Here is a 13,398-nt window from a genome sequence, read left to right as displayed (position 1 = left end):
CAGCGTCCGATTCCTGCTACTGCGACGGCGACGCCAACGAGAGGAAGAGAAGAGAGGAGGAGAGAAGAAGACGAGACGCTAATTGAATTCAATTTTCAAAATTGGATTTAATTCGCTGTACAATGACCATAATACCCCTGACTTGTTATTATGGAGTAAATTTGTGATTGAGGGAGCTAATATCCCATTAAATTCGAAATTTAATATTAGCCCTTGATTTTTTTGATCTTGTGGCTATTATTTGTTCTCTAGTTATATGGTTAAGAGGTGTTTGCCATAGATCATGACCCTATATATATATATATATATAGGGTAGTGATCAATATATAACTAATCTTAAGTGTATAACTAGAGAACAAATCTCAGCCACACATCTCAATGCTCCAAATTAATCTCATGGCTTAGCTATTTTTACATGTTTTAAATAAAAAGTAATTAACAAGGGTATTTTGGGAAATCATATTCAACTCCAACCATCTCCTTCAATTTTCCAACTCCAATTCACACTCCATTATTTCCGGCAGAGTACGGGGAGCTGACAGACACGGCGGTGCATGGGGTGGTGGTGATTGGGAGGAGTGTGTTCTCCTACTGGGGCTTTTTTGGGTGCTGAAGCTGCTCTCGGGGCTGGGGATTAGCCGGGAGAGTAGAGCGGCGCTGGAGCGGCTGATTGGGAGATGCTCGATCAGGCGAAGCTGGACCTTCTGGTGTCCGGCGGAGGAGTAGGGGTGTATGATGTGAATTTGGTGGTGAGGCTGATCAGATTGTGTGTGTATCACTCAATTTTCCAGCTCCAATTCAATTTGGAAACTATATTTGGAGTTTCCGAAAGATTAGGATAATTTCTATATACATCTATTTAATTTTTTTAATTACCTAATTTATTTTTTGTTTTTTTACAATTAATTGTGTTGATTATTCATATGAAATTAATTGTGGTAATAATTATTCAACAAATCTAAGTACAAATGCATTCGAAGTCCACCCAACACAAACAGTGGGAATAATTATGTTAACTCCAATAAACCCATCTTAACCCATCTATAAAAAAAAGTACTCTTAATGAAATCAATTACATATTCATGTGACTGCTGGGGTAGTTTAATGAAATGGGCGGACAAGAGGAATGATTCATTAATTAATTACTTGATGTAATTAGTTGGTTTATAGGTGAAATGTAATTGTTTACAAAACACATCACTCATGATTTTACCTCACTCTTGTTCACAAAACACGTCACTCTTATTATGATTTTACCTCACTCTTGTTCACAAAACACGTCACTCTTATTGTGATTTTACTTCACTCTTGTTTACAAAACATCACTCTTGTTCTGATTTTACTTCACTCTTGTTCACAAAACACATCACTCTTGTTCTGATTTCACTTCACTCTTGTTCACAAAACACATCACTCTTGTTCTGATTTCACTTCACTCTTGTTCACAAAACACATCACTCTTGTTCTGATTTCACTTCACTCTTGTTCTGATTTTACTTCACTCTTGTTCACAAAACACTTCACTCTTGTTCTGATTTTACTTCACTCTTGTTCACAAAACACATCACTCTTATTCTGATTTTATTTCACTGCTGTTCACAAACACATCACTCTTGTTCTGATTTTACTTCACTCTTGTTTACAAAACACATCACTCTTATTCTCATTTTACTTCACTATTGTTTAAAATATCATCACTATTAGAATGATTCAGTTTTTTACTTCTAATTTTACTTCACTAATGTGGGAAACAAACACACACATCAACTATTCAGTTCACTGATTCTCTCTCTACACACATTCGCCGGAAAATCAATTTGCCGAATTCATTGAATACAAATCCATTAAACCAACAACAGCAGCCTGCTTACTATTCACACAAATACATTTAATTCCTATCATCAAAGCACCTATGCATTTCATATCATCAACTGCACCTATGCATCAAAGCACCTATCATCAAAGCACCTATACATTTAATTCGTATCCAAGGAGATACATGTGATCAACCGTGATTCCGCCGATCTCCCTAATCACCATCTCCTTCTCATCAAAGCACCTATGCATTTCCTCCTCCGCCAAATCTTCTCATTCTAATTTCTCCACAATCCTTTCCAAAACCTGGATTCGCTCATCTCTAGCATCCAATTCCACCTTCAGCGACGCCTTTTTCCCCAATTCAGCGTCCGATTCCTGCTACTGCGACGGCGACGCCAACGAGAGGAAGAGAAGAGAGGAGGAGAGAAGAAGACGAGACGCTAATTGAATTCAATTTTCAAAATTGGATTTAATTCGCTGTACAATGACCATAATACCCCTGACTTGTTATTATGGAGTAAATTTGTGATTGAGGGAGCTAATATCCCATTAAATTCGAAATTTAATATTAGCCCTTGATTTTTTTGATCTTGTGGCTATTATTTGTTCTCTAGTTATATGGTTAAGAGGTGTTTGCCATAGATCATGACCCTATATATATATATATATATATATATAGGGTAGTGATCAATATATAACTAATCTTAAGTGTATAACTAGAGAACAAATCTCAGCCACACATCTCAATGCTCCAAATTAATCTCATGGCTTAGCTATTTTTACATGTTTTAAATAAAAAGTAATTAACAAGGGTATTTTGGGAAATCATATTCAACTCCAACCATCTCCTTCAATTTTCCAACTCCAATTCACACTCCATTATTTCCGGCGGAGTACGGGGAGCTGACAGACACGGCGGTGCATGGGGTGGTGGTGATTGGGAGGAGTGTGTTCTCCTACTGGGGCTTTTTTGGGTGCTGAAGCTGCTCTCGGGGCTGGGGATTAGCCGGGAGAGTAGAGCGGCGCTGGAGCGGCTGATTGGGAGATGCTCGATCAGGCGAAGCTGGACCTTCTGGTGTCCGGCGGAGGAGTAGGGGTGTATGATGTGAATTTGGTGGTGAGGCTGATCAGATTGTGTGTGTATCACTCAATTTTCCAGCTCCAATTCAATTTGGAAACTATATTTGGAGTTTCCGAAAGATTAGGATAATTTCTATATACATCTATTTAATTTTTTTAATTACCTAATTTATTTTTTGTTTTTTACAATTAATTGTGTTGATTATTCATATGAAATTAATTGTGGTAATAATTATTCAACAAATCTAAGTACAAATGCATTCGAAGTCCACCCAACACAAACAGTGGGAATAATTATGTTAACTCCAATAAACCCATCTTAACCCATCTATAAAAAAAAGTACTCTTAATGAAATCAATTACATATTCATGTGACTGCTGGGGTAGTTTAATGAAATGGGCGGACAAGAGGAATGATTCATTAATTAATTACTTGATGTAATTAGTTGGTTTATAGGTGAAATGTAATTGTTTACAAAACACATCACTCATGATTTTACCTCACTCTTGTTCACAAAACACGTCACTCTTATTATGATTTTACCTCACTCTTGTTCACAAAACACGTCACTCTTATTGTGATTTTACTTCACTCTTGTTTACAAAACATCACTCTTGTTCTGATTTTACTTCACTCTTGTTCACAAAACACATCACTCTTGTTCTGATTTCACTTCACTCTTGTTCACAAAACACATCACTCTTGTTCTGATTTCACTTCACTCTTGTTCACAAAACACATCACTCTTGTTCTGATTTCACTTCACTCTTGTTCTGATTTTACTTCACTCTTGTTCACAAAACACTTCACTCTTGTTCTGATTTTACTTCACTCTTGTTCACAAAACACATCACTCTTATTCTGATTTTATTTCACTGCTGTTCACAAAACACATCACTCTTGTTCTGATTTACTTCACTCTTGTTTACAAAACACATCACTCTTATTCTCATTTTACTTCACTATTGTTTAAAATATCATCACTATTAGAATGATTCAGTTTTTTACTTCTAATTTTACTTCACTAATGTGGGAAACAAACACACACATCAACTATTCAGTTCACTGATTCTCTCTCTACACACATTCGCCGGAAAATCAATTTGCCGAATTCATTGAATACAAATCCATTAAACCAACAACAGCAGCATGCTTACTATTCACACAAATACATTTAATTCCTATCATCAAAGCACCTATGCATTTCATATCATCAACTGCACCTATGCATCAAAGCACCTATCATCAAAGCACCTATACATTTAATTCGTATCCAAGGAGATACATGTGATCAACCGTGATTCCGCCGATCTCCCTAATCACCATCTCCTTCTCATCAAAGCACCTATGCATTTCCTCCTCCGCCAAATCTTCTCATTCTAATTTCTCCACAATCCTTTCCAAAACCTGGATTCGCTCATCTCTAGCATCCAATTCCACCTTCAGCGACGCCTTTTTCCCCAATTCAGCGTCCGATTCCTGCTACTGCGACGGCGACGCCAACGAGAGGAAGAGAAGAGAGGAGGAGAGAAGAAGACGAGACGCTAATTGAATTCAATTTTCAAAATTGGATTTAATTCGCTGTACAATGACCATAATACCCCTGACTTGTTATTATGGAGTAAATTTGTGATTGAGGGAGCTAATATCCCATTAAATTCGAAATTTAATATTAGCCCTTGATTTTTTGATCTTGTGGCTATTATTTGTTCTCTAGTTATATGGTTAAGAGGTGTTTGCCATAGATCATGACCCTATATATATATATATATATAGGGTAGTGATCAATATATAACTAATCTTAAGTGTATAACTAGAGAACAAATCTCAGCCACACATCTCAATGCTCCAAATTAATCTCATGGCTTAGCTATTTTTACATGTTTTAAATAAAAAGTAATTAACAAGGGTATTTTGGGAAATCATATTCAACTCCAACCATCTCCTTCAATTTTCCAACTCCAATTCACACTCCATTATTTCCGGCGGAGTACGGGGAGCTGACAGACACGGCGGTGCATGGGGTGGTGGTGATTGGGAGGAGTGTGTTCTCCTACTGGGGCTTTTTTGGGTGCTGAAGCTGCTCTCGGGGCTGGGGATTAGCCGGGAGAGTAGAGCGGCGCTGGAGCGGCTGATTGGGAGATGCTCGATCAGGCGAAGCTGGACCTTCTGGTGTCCGGCGGAGGAGTAGGGGTGTATGATGTGAATTTGGTGGTGAGGCTGATCAGATTGTGTGTGTATCACTCAATTTTCCAGCTCCAATTCAATTTGGAAACTATATTTGGAGTTTCCGAAAGATTAGGATAATTTCTATATACATCTATTTAATTTTTTAATTACCTAATTTATTTTTTGTTTTTTTACAATTAATTGTGTTGATTATTCATATGAAATTAATTGTGGTAATAATTATTCAACAAATCTAAGTACAAATGCATTCGAAGTCCACCCAACACAAACAGTGGGAATAATTATGTTAACTCCAATAAACCCATCTTAACCCATCTATAAAAAAAAGTACTCTTAATGAAATCAATTACATATTCATGTGACTGCTGGGGTAGTTTAATGAAATGGGCGGACAAGAGGAATGATTCATTAATTAATTACTTGATGTAATTAGTTGGTTTATAGGTGAAATGTAATTGTTTACAAAACACATCACTCATGATTTTACCTCACTCTTGTTCACAAAACACGTCACTCTTATTATGATTTTACCTCACTCTTGTTCACAAAACACGTCACTCTTATTGTGATTTTACTTCACTCTTGTTTACAAAACATCACTCTTGTTCTGATTTTACTTCACTCTTGTTCACAAAACACATCACTCTTGTTCTGATTTCACTTCACTCTTGTTCACAAAACACATCACTCTTGTTCTGATTTCACTTCACTCTTGTTCACAAAACACATCACTCTTGTTCTGATTTCACTTCACTCTTGTTCTGATTTTACTTCACTCTTGTTCACAAAACACTTCACTCTTGTTCTGATTTTACTTCACTCTTGTTCACAAAACACATCACTCTTATTCTGATTTTATTTCACTGCTGTTCACAAAACACATCACTCTTGTTCTGATTTTACTTCACTCTTGTTTACAAAACACATCACTCTTATTCTCATTTTACTTCACTATTGTTTAAAATATCATCACTATTAGAATGATTCAGTTTTTTACTTCTAATTTTACTTCACTAATGTGGGAAACAAACACACACATCAACTATTCAGTTCACTGATTCTCTCTCTACACACATTCGCCGGAAAATCAATTTGCCGAATTCATTGAATACAAATCCATTAAACCAACAACAGCAGCCTGCTTACTATTCACACAAATACATTTAATTCCTATCATCAAAGCACCTATGCATTTCATATCATCAACTGCACCTATGCATCAAAGCACCTATCATCAAAGCACCTATACATTTAATTCGTATCCAAGGAGATACATGTGATCAACCGTGATTCCGCCGATCTCCCTAATCACCATCTCCTTCTCATCAAAGCACCTATGCATTTCCTCCTCCGCCAAATCTTCTCATTCTAATTTCTCCACAATCCTTTCCAAAACCTGGATTCGCTCATCTCTAGCATCCAATTCCACCTTCAGCGACGCCTTTTTCCCCAATTCAGCGTCCGATTCCTGCTACTGCGACGGCGACGCCAACGAGAGGAAGAGAAGAGAGGAGGAGAGAAGAAGACGAGACGCTAATTGAATTCAATTTTCAAAATTGGATTTAATTCGCTGTACAATGACCATAATACCCCTGACTTGTTATTATGGAGTAAATTTGTGATTGAGGGAGCTAATATCCCATTAAATTCGAAATTTAATATTAGCCCTTGATTTTTTTGATGTTGTGGCTATTATTTGTTCTCTAGTTATATGGTTAAGAGGTGTTTGCCATAGATCATGACCCTATATATATATATATATATATATATATATATATAGGGTAGTGATCAATATATAACTAATCTTAAGTGTATAACTAGAGAACAAATCTCAGCCACACATCTCAATGCTCCAAATTAATCTCATGGCTTAGCTATTTTTACATGTTTTAAATAAAAAGTAATTAACAAGGGTATTTTGGGAAATCATATTCAACTCCAACCATCTCCTTCAATTTTCCAACTCCAATTCACACTCCATTATTTCCGGCGGAGTACGGGGAGCTGACAGACACGGCGGTGCATGGGGTGGTGGTGATTGGGAGGAGTGTGTTCTCCTACTGGGGCTTTTTTGGGTGCTGAAGCTGCTCTCGGGGCTGGGGATTAGCCGGGAGAGTAGAGCGGCGCTGGAGCGGCTGATTGGGAGATGCTCGATCAGGCGAAGCTGGACCTTCTGGTGTCCGGCGGAGGAGTAGGGGTGTATGATGTGAATTTGGTGGTGAGGCTGATCAGATTGTGTGTGTATCACTCAATTTTCCAGCTCCAATTCAATTTGGAAACTATATTTGGAGTTTCCGAAAGATTAGGATAATTTCTATATACATCTATTTAATTTTTTTAATTACCTAATTTATTTTTTGTTTTTTTACAATTAATTGTGTTGATTATTCATATGAAATTAATTGTGGTAATAATTATTCAACAAATCTTAGTACAAATGCATTCGAAGTCCACCCAACACAAACAGTGGGAATAATTATGTTAACTCCAATAAACCCATCTTAACCCATCTATAAAAAAAAGTACTCTTAATGAAATCAATTACATATTCATGTGACTGCTGGGGTAGTTTAATGAAATGGGCGGACAAGAGGAATGATTCATTAATTAATTACTTGATGTAATTAGTTGGTTTATAGGTGAAATGTAATTGTTTACAAAACACATCACTCATGATTTTACCTCACTCTTGTTCACAAAACACGTCACTCTTATTATGATTTTACCTCACTCTTGTTCACAAAACACGTCACTCTTATTGTGATTTTACTTCACTCTTGTTTACAAAACATCACTCTTGTTCTGATTTTACTTCACTCTTGTTCACAAAACACATCACTCTTGTTCTGATTTCACTTCACTCTTGTTCACAAAACACATCACTCTTGTTCTGATTTCACTTCACTCTTGTTCACAAAACACATCACTCTTGTTCTGATTTCACTTCACTCTTGTTCTGATTTTACTTCACTCTTGTTCACAAAACACTTCACTCTTGTTCTGATTTTACTTCACTCTTGTTCACAAAACACATCACTCTTATTCTGATTTTATTTCACTGCTGTTCACAAAACACATCACTCTTGTTCTGATTTTACTTCACTCTTGTTTACAAAACACATCACTCTTATTCTCATTTTACTTCACTATTGTTTAAAATATCATCACTATTAGAATGATTCAGTTTTTTACTTCTAATTTTACTTCACTAATGTGGGAAACAAACACACACATCAACTATTCAGTTCACTGATTCTCTCTCTACACACATTCGCCGGAAAATCAATTTGCCGAATTCATTGAATACAAATCCATTAAACCAACAACAGCAGCCTGCTTACTATTCACACAAATACATTTAATTCCTATCATCAAAGCACCTATGCATTTCATATCATCAACTGCACCTATGCATCAAAGCACCTATCATCAAAGCACCTATACATTTAATTCGTATCCAAGGAGATACATGTGATCAACCGTGATTCCGCCGATCTCCCTAATCACCATCTCCTTCTCATCAAAGCACCTATGCATTTCCTCCTCCGCCAAATCTTCTCATTCTAATTTCTCCACAATCCTTTCCAAAACCTGGATTCGCTCATCTCTAGCATCCAATTCCACCTTCAGCGACGCCTTTTTCCCCAATTCAGCGTCCGATTCCTGCTACTGCGACGGCGACGCCAACGAGAGGAAGAGAAGAGAGGAGGAGGAGAGAAGAAGACGAGACGCTAATTGAATTCAATTTTCAAAATTGGATTTAATTCGCTGTACAATGACCATAATACCCCTGACTTGTTATTATGGAGTAAATTTGTGATTGAGGGAGCTAATATCCCATTAAATTCGAAATTTAATATTAGCCCTTGATTTTTTTGATGTTGTGGCTATTATTTGTTCTCTAGTTATATGGTTAAGAGGTGTTTGCCATAGATCATGACCCTATATATATATATATATATATATATATATATATATAGGGTAGTGATCAATATATAACTAATCTTAAGTGTATAACTAGAGAACAAATCTCAGCCACACATCTCAATGCTCCAAATTAATCTCATGGCTTAGCTATTTTTACATGTTTTAAATAAAAAGTAATTAACAAGGGTATTTTGGGAAATCATATTCAACTCCAACCATCTCCTTCAATTTTCCAACTCCAATTCACACTCCATTATTTCCGGCGGAGTACGGGGAGCTGACAGACACGGCGGTGCATGGGGTGGTGGTGATTGGGAGGAGTGTGTTCTCCTACTGGGGCTTTTTTGGGTGCTGAAGCTGCTCTCGGGGCTGGGGATTAGCCGGGAGAGTAGAGCGGCGCTGGAGCGGCTGATTGGGAGATGCTCGATCAGGCGAAGCTGGACCTTCTGGTGTCCGGCGGAGGAGTAGGGGTGTATGATGTGAATTTGGTGGTGAGGCTGATCAGATTGTGTGTGTATCACTCAATTTTCCAGCTCCAATTCAATTTGGAAACTATATTTGGAGTTTCCGAAAGATTAGGATAATTTCTATATACATCTATTTAATTTTTTTAATTACCTAATTTATTTTTTGTTTTTTTACAATTAATTGTGTTGATTATTCATATGAAATTAATTGTGGTAATAATTATTCAACAAATCTTAGTACAAATGCATTCGAAGTCCACCCAACACAAACAGTGGGAATAATTATGTTAACTCCAATAAACCCATCTTAACCCATCTATAAAAAAAAGTACTCTTAATGAAATCAATTACATATTCATGTGACTGCTGGGGTAGTTTAATGAAATGGGCGGACAAGAGGAATGATTCATTAATTAATTACTTGATGTAATTAGTTGGTTTATAGGTGAAATGTAATTGTTTACAAAACACATCACTCATGATTTTACCTCACTCTTGTTCACAAAACACGTCACTCTTATTATGATTTTACCTCACTCTTGTTCACAAAACACGTCACTCTTATTGTGATTTTACTTCACTCTTGTTTACAAAACATCACTCTTGTTCTGATTTTACTTCACTCTTGTTCACAAAACACATCACTCTTGTTCTGATTTCACTTCACTCTTGTTCACAAAACACATCACTCTTGTTCTGATTTCACTTCACTCTTGTTCACAAAACACATCACTCTTGTTCTGATTTCACTTCACTCTTGTTCTGATTTTACTTCACTCTTGTTCACAAAACACTTCACTCTTGTTCTGATTTTACTTCACTCTTGTTCACAAAACACATCACTCTTATTCTGATTTTATTTCACTGCTGTTCACAAAACACATCACTCTTGTTCTGATTTTACTTCACTCTTGTTTACAAAACACATCACTCTTATTCTCATTTTACTTCACTATTGTTTAAAATATCATCACTATTAGAATGATTCAGTTTTTTACTTCTAATTTTACTTCACTAATGTGGGAAACAAACACACACATCAACTATTCAGTTCACTGATTCTCTCTCTACACACATTCGCCGGAAAATCAATTTGCCGAATTCATTGAATACAAATCCATTAAACCAACAACAGCAGCCTGCTTACTATTCACACAAATACATTTAATTCCTATCATCAAAGCACCTATGCATTTCATATCATCAACTGCACCTATGCATCAAAGCACCTATCATCAAAGCACCTATACATTTAATTCGTATCCAAGGAGATACATGTGATCAACCGTGATTCCGCCGATCTCCCTAATCACCATCTCCTTCTCATCAAAGCACCTATGCATTTCCTCCTCCGCCAAATCTTCTCATTCTAATTTCTCCACAATCCTTTCCAAAACCTGGATTCGCTCATCTCTAGCATCCAATTCCACCTTCAGCGACGCCTTTTTCCCCAATTCAGCGTCCGATTCCTGCTACTGCGACGGCGACGCCAACGAGAGGAAGAGAAGAGAGGAGGAGAGAAGAAGACGAGACGCTAATTGAATTCAATTTTCAAAATTGGATTTAATTCGCTGTACAATGACCATAATACCCCTGACTTGTTATTATGGAGTAAATTTGTGATTGAGGGAGCTAATATCCCATTAAATTCGAAATTTAATATTAGCCCTTGATTTTTTTGATCTTGTGGCTATTATTTGTTCTCTAGTTATATGGTTAAGAGGTGTTTGCCATAGATCATGACCCTATATATATATATATATATATAGGGTAGTGATCAATATATAACTAATCTTAAGTGTATAACTAGAGAACAAATCTCAGCCACACATCTCAATGCTCCAAATTAATCTCATGGCTTAGCTATTTTTACATGTTTTAAATAAAAAGTAATTAACAAGGGTATTTTGGGAAATCATATTCAACTCCAACCATCTCCTTCAATTTTCCAACTCCAATTCACACTCCATTATTTCCGGCGGAGTACGGGGAGCTGACAGACACGGCGGTGCATGGGGTGGTGGTGATTGGGAGGAGTGTGTTCTCCTACTGGGGCTTTTTTGGGTGCTGAAGCTGCTCTCGGGGCTGGGGATTAGCCGGGAGAGTAGAGCGGCGCTGGAGCGGCTGATTGGGAGATGCTCGATCAGGCGAAGCTGGACCTTCTGGTGTCCGGCGGAGGAGTAGGGGTGTATGATGTGAATTTGGTGGTGAGGCTGATCAGATTGTGTGTGTATCACTCAATTTTCCAGCTCCAATTCAATTTGGAAACTATATTTGGAGTTTCCGAAAGATTAGGATAATTTCTATATACATCTATTTAATTTTTTAATTACCTAATTTATTTTTTGTTTTTTTACAATTAATTGTGTTGATTATTCATATGAAATTAATTGTGGTAATAATTATTCAACAAATCTAAGTACAAATGCATTCGAAGTCCACCCAACACAAACAGAGGGAATAATTATGTTAACTCCAATAAACCCATCTTAACCCATCTATAAAAAAAAGTACTCTTAATGAAATCAATTACATATTCATGTGACTGCTGGGGTAGTTTAATGAAATGGGCGGACAAGAGGAATGATTCATTAATTAATTACTTGATGTAATTAGTTGGTTTATAGGTGAAATGTAATTGTTTACAAAACACATCACTCATGATTTTACCTCACTCTTGTTCACAAAACACGTCACTCTTATTATGATTTTACCTCACTCTTGTTCACAAAACACGTCACTCTTATTGTGATTTTACTTCACTCTTGTTTACAAAACATCACTCTTGTTCTGATTTTACTTCACTCTTGTTCACAAAACACATCACTCTTGTTCTGATTTCACTTCACTCTTGTTCACAAAACACATCACTCTTGTTCTGATTTCACTTCACTCTTGTTCACAAAACACATCACTCTTGTTCTGATTTCACTTCACTCTTGTTCTGATTTTACTTCACTCTTGTTCACAAAACACTTCACTCTTGTTCTGATTTTACTTCACTCTTGTTCACAAAACACATCACTCTTATTCTGATTTTATTTCACTGCTGTTCACAAAACACATCACTCTTGTTCTGATTTTACTTCACTCTTGTTTACAAAACACATCACTCTTATTCTCATTTTACTTCACTATTGTTTAAAATATCATCACTATTAGAATGATTCAGTTTTTTACTTCTAATTTTACTTCACTAATGTGGGAAACAAACACACACATCAACTATTCAGTTCACTGATTCTCTCTCTACACACATTCGCCGGAAAATCAATTTGCCGAATTCATTGAATACAAATCCATTAAACCAACAACAGCAGCCTGCTTACTATTCACACAAATACATTTAATTCCTATCATCAAAGCACCTATGCATTTCATATCATCAACTGCACCTATGCATCAAAGCACCTATCATCAAAGCACCTATACATTTAATTCGTATCCAAGGAGATACATGTGATCAACCGTGATTCCGCCGATCTCCCTAATCACCATCTCCTTCTCATCAAAGCACCTATGCATTTCCTCCTCCGCCAAATCTTCTCATTCTAATTTCTCCACAATCCTTTCCAAAACCTGGATTCGCTCATCTCTAGCATCCAATTCCACCTTCAGCGACGCCTTTTTCCCCAATTCAGCGTCCGATTCCTGCTACTGCGACGGCGACGCCAACGAGAGGAAGAGAAGAGAGGAGGAGAGAAGAAGACGAGACGCTAATTGAATTCAATTTTCAAAATTGGATTTAATTCGCTGTACAATGACCATAATACCCCTGACTTGTTATTATGGAGTAAATTTGTGATTGAGGGAGCTAATATCCCATTAAATTCGAAATTTAATATTAGCCCTTGATTTTTTTGATCTTGTGGCTATTATTTGTTCTCTAGTTATATGGTTAAGAGGTGTTTGCCA

This window comes from Salvia splendens, chromosome 2 (genome assembly GCF_004379255.2).
Source record: "Salvia splendens isolate huo1 chromosome 2, SspV2, whole genome shotgun sequence".
In the NCBI taxonomy this organism is placed as follows: Eukaryota; Viridiplantae; Streptophyta; class Magnoliopsida; order Lamiales; family Lamiaceae; genus Salvia; species Salvia splendens.
This window is presented reverse-complemented; position numbering follows the sequence as displayed.